We start from the raw sequence: 13,068 nt of genomic DNA on the forward strand, positions 1-13,068 counted from the left end.
GTGAATGGGTAAGCGCTTTCAGACTTCTCCAGGATCTCTGGCAGCTGTGCTGGCTGAGGGAACAGATAACTCTGGGTTTGAGGAATGACAGAATGTTCCTTGATCCACTAGCTGACTTGCTAAGCTCTCTGTTACACACAGATCCAGGGTTTGTTTTTTCAAAGATCACTTGGGAAGACAGAGCCAAGGAGAGGTACTGTCAGCATAGAATTTCCACTACAAAAATGACTCCAGGAGCTTACGCTCACATTGCTTTTTTCCTCCTCTGAAGTCACATCACTTACAGTGTAAGCTACTTAGAAGGTAATCACACACTGGGCTGGGATATTAAAGCCTCCACCCACATTTTTAGTCTTATCATTCGTTGCACACTCCTTTTGATTCCTCAGAGCTCATATTTGAGTCATACTGAATTTTCTGCCATTTTTCAACAATCCATTTTCCTCCACATCTTTTATGCCCTCATTTTGAAGCCTGCAACATACCTCTCTCCCACTTCTCCCTGGCCCTTATCTCTTTCACTCCAAGTCCCACCCATCCTTCAAGCCTTTACTATAACTCTGTTTCTTCCAGGAAGTTTTCTCATGTGCCCATGTTGGCATTCACATTTCCAGGTCCTGCCATGCACTTCAGTTGATTTCCTCTTCTGTTGCACCATATGTCTCATACAGTAGATTTCAACAAACAGAGCATGTGCTTTAGGTAGACAGGTCAGTTCAGTTCAGTTGCTCAGTCTTGTCCTACTCTTTGCAACCCCGTGGACTGCAGCACGCCAGGCCTCCCTGTCTATCACCAACTCCCGACTTACTCAAACTCATGTCCATAGAGTCAGTGATGCTATTCAACCATCTCATTCTCTGTCGTCCCTTTCTCCTGCTTTCAATCTTCCCCAGCATCACGGTCTTTTCCAATGAGTCATTTATTCGCATCAGGTGGCCAAAGTATTGGAACTGTGGCATCATCATCAGTCCTTCCAATGAATATTCAGGACTGATTTCCTTTAGGATTGACTAGTTTGTTCTCCTTGCAGTCCAAGGGACTCTCAAGAGTCTTCTCCAACACCACAGTCCAAAAGCATCAATTCTTCAGTGCTCAGCTTTCTTTATGGTTCAACTCTCAAATCCATACATGACTACTGGGAAAACCATAGCTTCAACTATACCAGACTGATCACTTGGATCACATCCTTGTCTAACTCAACGAAACTATGAGCCATGCCATGTAGGGCCACCCAAAATGAACAGGTCATGGTGGAGAGTTCTGATGAAACGTGGTCCACTGGAAAAGGGAATGGCAAACCACTTCAGCATTCTTGCCTTAAGAACCCCATGAACAGTATGAAAAGGTAGACAGACATAGTTCAAATCTTACCTCTGACAATTACTCCCAAGGGGATCTTAAGCAAAGTCAGTTAACCTCTCTGAGATTCTCTTTTCTCACTGATAAAATCCCTAAATGTTTCCAAGTTTGCCTGAGTAGCAAATGAGCTCCTGGTATGTGTGATAACACAGGACAAGTTTATTCTTTCATCACATCCATTCTGTAAAGAATGACTTTATCTACACAGCTTCCGTAGTTGCTGCTGCTGCTAAGTCGCTTCAGTCATGTCCGACTCTGTGTGACCCCATAGACGGCAGCCCACCAGGCTCCCCCGTCCCTGGGATTCTCCAGGCAAGAACACTGGAGTGGGTTGCCATTTCCTTCTTCAATGCATGAAAGTGAAAAGTGAAAGGGAAGTCGCTCAGTCGTGTCCGACTTCTAGCGACCCCATGGACTGCAGCCTACCAGGCTCCTCCATCCATGGGATTTTCCAGGCAAGAGTACTAGAGTGGGTTGCCATTGCCTTCTCCGTAGTTGCTCCTACTCAAATATTTTTCGTAAGGGATCTGGCCTGTTTTCTTGAGAGGAAGTGTTTAAACCCAAACACCTATAACTAACCTTGCAAGTTCAACAAAAATAGAATCAAAGCGTTATAGAGTAGAGGCATCTGGTACCATCGTCTATCTTCAAATAAATCAGTGTCCATCACCTGGTAGCCATGGGTATCTGCACATGGACCCAACCTGAAAGAATCATTGGCCATTGTCTACTGCTGTGTTCCAGGCCCTAAAAACTGCTTCACAAAAGGTTTTTTTCTCTACATCATATCCCTTTAATGTGCTGACTATACTCATAATCATGGCAATACTTCCCTGGTTTGTAAACAAAAAGGAATTGTGGAAAGAAATAATTTAAAAGGCATTTTACCTTACATGACTGTCCTTTTACATTAGCATATTATCAAATCTTTGAGATTTCTGATCTCATCTTAATTCTCTTTTACCTTTACACATCTCTGTTCAAAGGGAGGATGATATTGAATCAAGTGTAGCTTCTTGGATTTTACAAAATGGAAAAATTAGAGTCATAATAGTGAGGACAATCAGCAATGTTGCCATTGATCTGCCTACTGTGGCCAAAAAATGCAAAAGCCTAGTCAGTGGAGTCCCTGCTCAAAGGGTAGGCTCCTGCTTGGACTGTAGTCATTCTCAAAGCGTGTCTGTCCTCCACCACATTGAGCTGGAATGACGTAAGAAATGATGTGCTCTAAGTAGGACATTTTCAATTTGTCATCGAAGAAAAACAAGGGTAAGGAGGAACAAGGCAGGAGGCGACAGTGCCACGGGTAAAAAAATATGCTTTCTGAAAAGGAGATTTACTGAAGAAGATGATCAGCTTGAAAAAATCAAATCTCCTCAGACAAAGCAAACTATATGCTAGTAAAGGTCAGGTATTTCTCCCATATCAGAGTTGTTGCAACCAGCTATTTGCTTTAAAGTGAGCCCTTAGTATTTGTGATTATAGATCCTGGTTTCTGTCATGTAGGGAGACTACTAAAGGGAAAAAAAAAAAAAGCAGAAACATCATTTCCTATGACCTGTGCCTGGGACTATTAAATGGTGCTTGGCTATTTAAATATGCTGTTTATACTGAATTCAAAGTGCATTATCTTATATCTTGGTTGATGTTGAAACACTTAGCCAACTGCTTAATGCACAGAAAAAAAAATGCATATATACTGGGACCTTACCAGCTAAGGTTTAAAAATAGGTAATGTCATAATGTCATCACTAGCTCTTAAGTTAACTCTTGATCATCCAGCACCATATAAACACAGTCAGTGCTTAGTATCCACAAGGGACTGGTTCCAAGATCCCTAAAGGATAACAAATTCGGCGAATTTTCAAGTTCCTTATATAAAATAATATATTATTAATATTTGCATATAATCTATGCACATGCTCCTGTACACTTTAAAACATATCTAGATTGCTTCCAATATCTAATAAATATAAGTGAAAATTGCTCAGCTGTGTCTAACTCTTTGCAACCCCATGGACTGTATAGCCCATGGAATTCTCCAGGCCAGAATACTGGAGTGGGTAGCGATTCCCTTCTCCAGGGGATCTTCTCAAGCCAGGGATCAAACCCAGGTCTCCCGCATCGCAAGTGGATTCTTTACCAGCTGAGCCACAAGGGAATGCTATACAAATAGTTGTCAGTGTGAAGAAAATTCAAGTTTTACTTTTTGGAACTTTCTGGAACTTTTGTCCTCAATTTTTTAAAATAGTTTTTTATTTTGATGTGGACTATTTTTAAAGTCTTTATTGAATCTGTTACAACATTGCTTATGGTTTATGTTTTGGTCTTTTGGCTACAAGGCATCTAGGATCTCAGCATCCTGATTAGGGATCAAAGCCATACCCTCCGCATTTTGGAAGGTGAAGTTTTACCCACTGGACCACCGGGGAAGCCCCTCTCAAATATTTTTGATCCAGGGTTGGTTGAATTCATGAAAATGGAACCCAGGGATACAGAAGACCAACTGTAAGGCCTAACATGTTCCTGAAGTGTAGAGGAACCATTGAATGGTGGAGAAGAAATACTAGGAATCTGCTTAGGTGGAATCCTGAAGGAAGTTTGGATCTTTTAATAAGATTAATAGTTTGACAGAAAAACTCAAAGCTGAGGGACTAAGAATTCTGTATCCAACTCCACTGTGGAGGGGTCAGGGCATTTCCTAATACCAACAAGCAATGCTCTGACATCAGCTGGGTGTCCTACAATTCAGATCAGATACCATCTACCTAGAGAGAGCGTCAGATCCCTCAGGCTGAGGGCTCCGTCCTACAGGGCTGCTTCCCCTGTCAACTTAAAGTTGACGTCTGTGATTCTGATCAACCAGCTATAGACAGAAGTTCTAACATCATTTCCTTGAGTTTGACTAATTCATTAGAATGACTCACAGGACTCATGGAAGCCTTTTACTTACTAGATCACTGGTCTGCTATAAAAAAATATAACTCAGGAATAGGCTGATGGGGGTGATGCACAGGGTAAGGCATGGGGAAGGGCTTAGAGCTCCCATGCCTCCCCAGGCTGCACTCTCCCTGCCTCTCCACTTGTGCACCAACCTGGAAGCTTTCTGAACTCGGCGCTTTTGGGGTTTTATGGGGGCTTCATTACAAGGCACAACTGATTAAATCACTGGCCACTGGCAATTGATTTGACCTCTAACTCCTCTCCCCTCCCCAGAGGGTGTGTGAAAGTGGGGGACACTAAAAATTCCAACACTAATCACTTGGTTGGATCTCCTGGCAACCAGTCCCCTTGCTTGGGTGGGTCTAAAAGTCATTAACAGAAGACACCTTTGTAGTTCTCCTTCTCATAGTGAAATTTCCAGATTTTTAGAAGCTCTGTGTCAGACAGAGGGATGAAAACCAAATATACAATATCACAGGAACAACCCAGAAGATGGAGGTCTAAAACTACCGAAGGGCACTCCCTGGGAGAGCCTGTAAAATGGCAAACAAGCCCCAGCTGGCGGAGTGCCAAGGTGCCGGGCTAGTCACTAGTCCCGTGCTGAGGAGGGGTCTAAAAGTCATTAACATGACAGAAGACACTTTTGGAGCTCTCATCACTTAATGAAATTTCAAGAATTTTAGGAGCTCTGTGCCAGAAAGAGGGATGAAAACCAAACATGTATTTCTTATTGTAAATCACAATATCACAGGGACAACCCAAAAGTTGGAATGACTAGTCAACTAAAGGGCACTCCATGGTGATACTCATGAAATGGCAAATAATTCTCAGCTTATAGAGTGCCAAGATGCTGGGCAGGGAACATACAGGAAACTGACATCTGCTCGGGGTGACCGTTCCTAAAAATAAGTCAACAAATTAATGACCAAGATGCAAATCTAGGTCAGGACCTGTCAGATTCTTGATAAGAAGACATGTTAATAACTATAGCATGTCAGACTATGTAATACGGGTTTTATACACCATACATCGAGCTGTATATTGTCATCCTGCTTATTTAATTTATATGCAAAGTACATCACACAAAATGTCGGGCTTGGATGAAGATTGGAATCAAGCTGGAATCAAGATTGCCAGGAGAAATATCAATAACCTCAGATATGCAGATGACACCACCTAAAGGCAGAAAGTGAAGAGGAACTAAAGAGCCTCCGGATAAAGATGAAAGAGAAAAATGAAAACGATGACTTAAAACTCAACATTCAAAAAACTAAGATCATGGCATCCAGTCCTATCATTTCATGGCAAATAATAGGTGGGGAAATAATGGAAACAGTGACAGAATTTATTTTCTTGGGCTCCAAAATCACTGTGGACGGTGACTGCAGTTATGAAATTACCTTGCTCCTTGGAAGGAAAGCTACGACAAACCTAGACAGTGTATTAAAAAGCAGAGACATTACTTTGCTGACAAAGATCCATATAATCAAAGCTATGGTTTTTCCAGTAGTCATGTATGGATGTAAGAGCTGGGCCATAAAGAAGGCTGAGCACCAAAGAAGTGATGCTTTCAAGCTGTGGTATTGGAGAAGACTCTTGAGAGTCCCTTGGACAGCAAAGAGATCAAACCAGTCAATCCTAAAGGAAATTGACCCTGAATATTCATTGGAAGGACTGATGCTGAAGCTGAAACTCCAATACTTTGGCCATACTGATGTGAAAAGTTGACTCACTGGAAAAGACCCTGATGCTGGGAAAGATTGAGGACAAAAGGAGAAGGGAGTGACAGAGGATGAGACGGTTGGATGGCATCATCGACTCAATTGATATGAGTCAGAGCAATCTCTGGGAGGCAGTGAAGGACAGGGAAGCCTGGCGTGCTGCCATCCATGGGGTTGCAAGAGTTGGACATAACTGAGCAACCGAACAACACACCTCATGCCATTTAATCCTCACACTTCTGCAAGATAGGAATAATTTTCTCTACTTTGTAAACAAAAATGTTGAGGCCCCAAGAAATGAATGAACTTGACTCAGGTAACACAGCTTGTTAAGTGGCAGAGGTGGGATTTGAACTTCACATGTACAGTGCCTAAGCCTGAGTACTTACTACCACAGAACCTAGACCCCCATAAGGTCAGAGACAAGGGAATTAAAGACATCAGAAGGGTCAGTGAGGCCAAAGTCAAATATAGAAGTAATGCATCTGCCAGTTGACCTTTAACTATTCTGCGAAAGGGCAGGAAGTTAAAAGATGAATGTGAACGTGAAGTTGCTCAGTCGTGTCTGACTCTCTGCGACCCCATGGACTGTAGCCTACCAGGCTCCTCTGTCCGTGGGATTTTCCAGGCAATAGTACTGGAGTGGATTGCCATTTCCTTCTCCAAGGGATCTTCCCAACCCAGGGATCGAACCCGGGTCTCCCGCATCGTAGATAGCCGCTTTACCCTCTGAGCCACCAGGGAAGTTAAAAGATAGGATCTCACGTTTCTTCCGGATTGCCAGTGCACTTGCTTTCACATGCTGCTTCACACTCCCTTTAAATTGATCCCTATACCCTGTCTCCCTGAATTGGTCCAGGGACCTTTCTAAATTTCCTTATCTAGAATGTTAATCTCCACCCTGCAAGGCCTCTTAGTCTCAATGTATCTGGCAGGTCCTATAAATATATCCACTCCACCAACACTAGCTGGAAACTTCAGCACACAGACCAGCCTCTGACTCCACTGATTTCCTTTCACTTGCCAGTCCTCAGTTCCATCCCTCCCACCCCACTCCTGAAGCAGGGTTAACACCCAGGCAGGAAGTCACAGTTTCCTGAAAGCGTAGTAAAGCTGTGGGCTAAGCAAAAATTCCAGCTCTAATGATGATGAGTGCAAAGTTCCCAAAGAAGCCATAAATCAGACTTGTCAAGCACTCATATAGATTCTATTCTGTTCTAAAAAGAGCATGGACCCTTTACTGATATTCAGGCTTGAGTGGAAATTTACACCGCTGGCCTCCAGGCCATCACTGAGAAAACATTTTCTCTCTGCCTGAAAAACACTGGCAACTCCTTTTTCGCAGGCTCTGTTTGTTGATTCAGTGGATGCACCACTACTTTTCTTTTCAGGATCAGCCTGTCAGCTACCTAGCTCTTTCAGATTTTTCCTGAACTCCACATTTTGCTCAGAAAGTGCTTAATTGGTGCTTTAATGCCAGCTTAGGTCTCCCTCCATTATTCCCTGAACTCTGACAGCCCCATCACATTTCTTCCCTTTAATGTTTAATGCTATGATGACTGTTACTGATTAGGACTAAATTTTACCCTAGGATGCCTAGGGAATAGTCGTTTTTATTAAAAGTACAAGAAAAGGAAAGCCATTCTGAAAAATAGGAAAGATTTCTGTGATTTCCCTCTTGAGACTCATTGAGCAGAGAGCAGAGCTGGCTTGTGGTTATTATTTGATCAGCTAGAGGTAATCTGTGTTGATGCCTCCTGCCAAGTCCTGCCATTTGTGCATGATTTCTCATCTACTAATACATAATGTATAGATCTGGATATAGGCAAATCAATTATCCTGCTTCAGGGAAGCAAAGACAAACTAATGGAAACACTAGCAAAAGTCTTTAGAAAAATTGGAGAAATGAAGACCCAGGTGTTTGTGTTTTGTCAGTGTGTGGGGGAGTTTGCAGAGAGGTGGGAGGCAGAGAAAGGGGTTACAGAGTAAAAGGGAGGGAAAATAAGGGGCAGAATTTTATCACTTGAGGCCAAAATAACCTGGCTATACTATGCGGAGGACGTCTGACTGTAAAAACAAAGTTTCGTGGAAGACAAAGCCCAAATGATTCCAGGAATCATGGTTTTCTTGTGTTATATTATCAGATGCAACAGGATATATATTTAACTCTATTGAATCAAGCTAAGAATCGGCATGAACTCACACAAAAGAAATTATAAAAACAGACTGTTCTAGGGAAGATTGTCTCTGCCATGTTTGAATTCTTCAGTTCACAAGAAATCTGAAAATTGCTGGCACAGACACAATGTCTTAAAATCTGTGGGGGTTTAGAAGATGTGAAATTCGAAGGGCTCGGGGGTACTCTTGAAGGCTGATTGAACTTTACTGTGTGCTTGTGAAAATAGTTTAAATCCATCTCTCTCCAGATATTAATTTTTTAAACTTTTGAGATATACACAATACCCTTTCAGTTATTTTCATGTAAAAATGCTATTGGATGCTATTATTTTTCAGAAAAATGCAGATTTTCTAGGTGAACTTAATCTAGAATTTTATGATTTAAGACACTTGTAAGAAGCAGCTTTATATACTACTAAGAATTCCAAGACTGGGTTCAGGACTCGATGTAGTAGGAACTTAAGAAGCATTTAAATAGAAAAATAGATGAGTGAGTGAATGAATACAAGGTATCATATGCATTCAGTTAGAGCATCCTGGATGCATGTGGGTATTAGTAGATAATAACTTTAAAATGTTTTAAATTATAAGAACATTTTTACAAACATTGTATGATTATGACCTTTTTTCAGTACTTGGTAGTAAGTCCACCCTCTCTGAGTAAAGCAGAAACCAGATGAGAGTCTTACATTTGTGAGGAGAATAAAGAAAACATAGTTACCCACTGTGTGCACTTTTCATTTGGGAAGTCACAACCCTTAGAGTTGACATAAGATTCAACTACAACACACTATTAAGAAAATTCAAACTAAGCAAACATCAATAGATGGAACCTGCTCTGAGACACTCAAAGTGAAATTCCAGGCAAGTGGGAGAAATTCTGAATGGTTCAGAGACTACAAAAAGCCAAATTTACTCTTAAAAAAAGTTTACAATTTGATGGTAGCCTGTGAAGAAAGCTGAGCCCCGAAGAATTGATGCTTTTGAACTGTGGTGTTGGAGAAGACTCCTGAGAGTCCCTTGGACTGCAAGGAGATCCAACCAGTCCATTCTAAAGGAGATCAGCCCTGGGTGTTCTTTGGAAGGAATGATGCTAAAGCTGAAACTCCAGTACTTTGGCCACCTCATGCAAAGAGTTGACTCATTGGAAAAGACTCTGATGCTGGGAGGGATTGTGGGCAGGAGGAGAAGGCGACGACAGAGGATGAGATGGCTGGATGGCATCATTGACTCGACGGACTTGAGTTTGAGTGAACTCTGGGAGTTGGTGATGGACAGGGAGGCCTGCAATTCATGGGATAGCAAAGAGTTGGACACGACTGAGTGACTGAACTGAACTGTAAAACTCAATATCGTAAACTTCTTTCAGACAGAATAATGTCATAATGTGAACACAGACATAGAAATAAATTTTGATGCTACCACTAATAGCAGCCGTCATGTACTGAATAGCCTGTGCTATGCACTTTATGTAACTCATTTCATTCAACACTTAGAACAGCCTGAAGCGGAGAGTTATTATTCACATCATCAAATCAATGTGCAGGAGGTAAAGTTCTTTCCAGGGTGGCATAGTCAGGATGTGACAGAGTGGGGACCTGAACCCAGTTCCGTCTAATCGCAAAACCTAGCTTTTGATCTCCAAGAACCACTGCATTGTTTCCAGAAAAATGAATACAGAAAATTAGAATTGTGTTAATTTTTACTAATTCTGACATGAATTCAATATTGATGTGCCTATATGAAGGTCCTCTGCTAGGTACTGGAGACATGTAAGCGAAGGTCCTTTGCTAGGTACTGGAGGTGTAGGTGAGTAAAGCATAGTCCTTGTCCTCTAAGAACTTACATTGAGCATAAGAAATAGACACAGGTGCAACAAAGCATAACCCAGAGGTCCAAGTGCTGTACAGTGATACGGCTGAGGAAGTAACTGACTGTGTAGAGAAGACATCAAAATAAATGGGGTTTTTTTGTAGAATAACTATGGATCTTTATAACTGGCATGATCAGCAATAAGATTAAGGACTGAGGAATTCCCTGGTGGTCCAGTGGTTAAGAATCCACCTGCCAATGTAGCAGATGTGAGTTCAATCCCTGGTCTGGGAAGATTCCATGTGCCAAGGGGCAACCAAGCCTGTGCACTATAACTACTGAAGCCCAAAAGCCCTAGAGCCCGTGCTTTGCAACAAGAGAAGCCACCAGAAAGAGAAGGCCACATGCCACAACTAGGGAGGAGCACCCACTTGCCACAACTGGAGAAAGCCCACACACAGCAGCAAAGATCCAGTGCGGCCAAAAATAAATAAGTAAATGAAAGAAAGAAAGAAAGTGACGTCACTCAGTCATGTCTGACTCTGTGCGACCCCATGGACTGTAGCCCACCAGGCTCTTCCGTCAATGGGATTTTCTAGGCAAGAGTACTGGAGTGGGTTGCCATTGCCTTCTCCAGGGGATCTTCCCAACCTAGGGATCGAACCTGGGTCTGCCGCATTGCAGGCAGATGCTTTACAGTAAGACTGAGGTGAGCACAGTATGTTACACCCACTGAGGTAAGTTTCTGATTCAGTTATTGTGCTTTGTTTCTGTGCAGAGCTCTATATAATTATGGAGTATTTTATAAAATATTCCATGTCAAAGATGAAGCTGTAGGAAAAGACTCCCTGCAAAACTGAATCAGAAAAGCAAGAATATTTTCAATAACAATTATTAACTAACAATGAAATTTCACCCTTTTTACTTAAATAAATCAGCACTTCACATACACACAGCTTTCTCCATTGTGAGTTGATTCTGCCTTTATTCAAAATTTCAAAAGAAAACGGCTGTGGTTTTTCAACATATCATTAAATGATAAGCTAATGTTCTTATAGTTGAGCAATAAAAAGAGAAATATAGATCAAAGAATATCAAATAACTTATTATAGTAAATAACATGCTCATGAAAGTGAAAGTGTTAGTTGCTCAGTCATGTCCAACTCTGCTACCCCAAGGACTGTAGACCGCCAGGCTCCTCTGTCCATGGGATTCTCTAGGCAAGAAAACTGGAGTGGGTTTCCATTCTCATCTCCAGAGGATCTTCCCAACCAGGGATCAAGCCCAGGTCTCCTGCATTGCAGGCAGATTCTTTACCATCTGAAACACCCTGGAAGCTCATGGTATTAAGCAAATAAAAGAACTCTAAGATACCTTTGTACCTAATGATGAATCACATGCATAAAAATACCAAAAGCTGCGGGACTTCCTTGGTGGTGATAGGGACCGAGTAAGGGACAAATTCCCCAGTGGCTCAGTGGTAAAGAATCCATCTCCAATGCAGGAGACATGGGTTTGATCCCTGGGTTGGGAAGATCCCCTGGAGAAGGCAATGGCAACCCACTCCAGTACTCTTGCCTAGAAAATCCCATTGATGGAAGAGCCTGGTGGGCTACTGTCCATGGGGTCGCATGGAGAAGCCTGGCAGGCTGGGTTGCACAGAGTTGGACATGACTGAAGCAACTAAGCACACGTACACAGGTGGTTAAACAATTAACTTCACTGGGGATTGTAAGCAGAAAAAATATGGGAGATACCTGTAAGTTTACAATTATTCATGAGAGCAGGCTTGCTTACCCACAAAACCAAGCAGGCTTGCTTAGCAACAAAACCACTCAACAGAAGCATGAAACATACTGAAAACAATAAAACTGCAGCGGCATGAGACCCACATATTGTCCAGTGAGCCCAGTAAGTTCATGACCCCTAGGACATACTCTTTGCCCACATAAAGACAATAATTTGTGGACCTATCTTGAACATGTAGGGACAAGAAAAATCCCCTGCTCAACTTGAAGGAGGAGCTGATGATAGAAGTATGAGATCTATGCAGGAAAGGCAAAGTTCTTCTCCCCCTCCCTACTCTGACTGTAAATCTGTAGCCCAGTAAGTTCTTGGGCACGGCATCTCTTGGCCACCCACTTGTAAACCTTATAAGTATCCTATTCCAATGAAAGTGAAAGTTGTGTCTGACTCTTTACGACCCCAGGGAATGTAGCCCATCAGGCCCCTCTGTCCATGGAATTTTCCAGGCAAGAATACTGGAGTGGATTACCAAGCCCTTCTCTAGGGAATCTTCCCAACACCTGGATAGAACTCGGATCTCCTGCATTGTAATAAATCCCTTCTTATCTATCACAGATTTGCCTTTCACTGAATTCTACCTGCACTGAGACATTTAGGACTATGGTATTGGAGCACTTTGGAGCCCCCCCAAATTACCCCCAGAACCAAATGGTTCCAGAAGTCCAGTGGTTAAGACTCCATGCTTCCACAGTAGGCATGAGTTCTGTCCCTACCTCTGCCACAAACCATGGCCAAAATGATTGAAAAAAAAAAAAAACAAAACCTAAAGGTGGCTCTGTCACTGTGGAGAAATTCTCATTAGGAAAAGACCACTGTGAACTAAAATAGTACAGCTAGAAATATTTTGTATATATTTGTACTTAAAATGTCTTATTTTGAAGACATTTGCACAGCAAATTTTAGGAAAGTTTTGAGGTCATGGAGAACTTATCTCTTGGTTTTGAAGAATTGTTGTCCTTATCAAAGAAAGTGAGGTAAAGATTCCTTAGATAGGAACAAAAAACATAAAGTATCAAAGAAAAAAATTGATTTAAAAAAATCTGATTTCATCAGAATTAAATACTTCTCTTTGAAGACACTGCTAAGAAACTGAAAGGAAAATCTACAAAATGGGAGAAAATACTTTTAAAATGCATTATTGTTGTTGTTCAGTCATGCAGTCTTGTCCAATTCTTTGTGACCCCATGGACTGCAGTATGCCAGGCCACCCTGTCCTTCACCATCTCATTAAGTTTGCTCAAACTCATGT

This window comes from Capra hircus, chromosome 19, assembly GCF_001704415.2.
Source record: "Capra hircus breed San Clemente chromosome 19, ASM170441v1, whole genome shotgun sequence".
NCBI classification, from domain to species: domain Eukaryota; kingdom Metazoa; phylum Chordata; class Mammalia; order Artiodactyla; family Bovidae; genus Capra; species Capra hircus.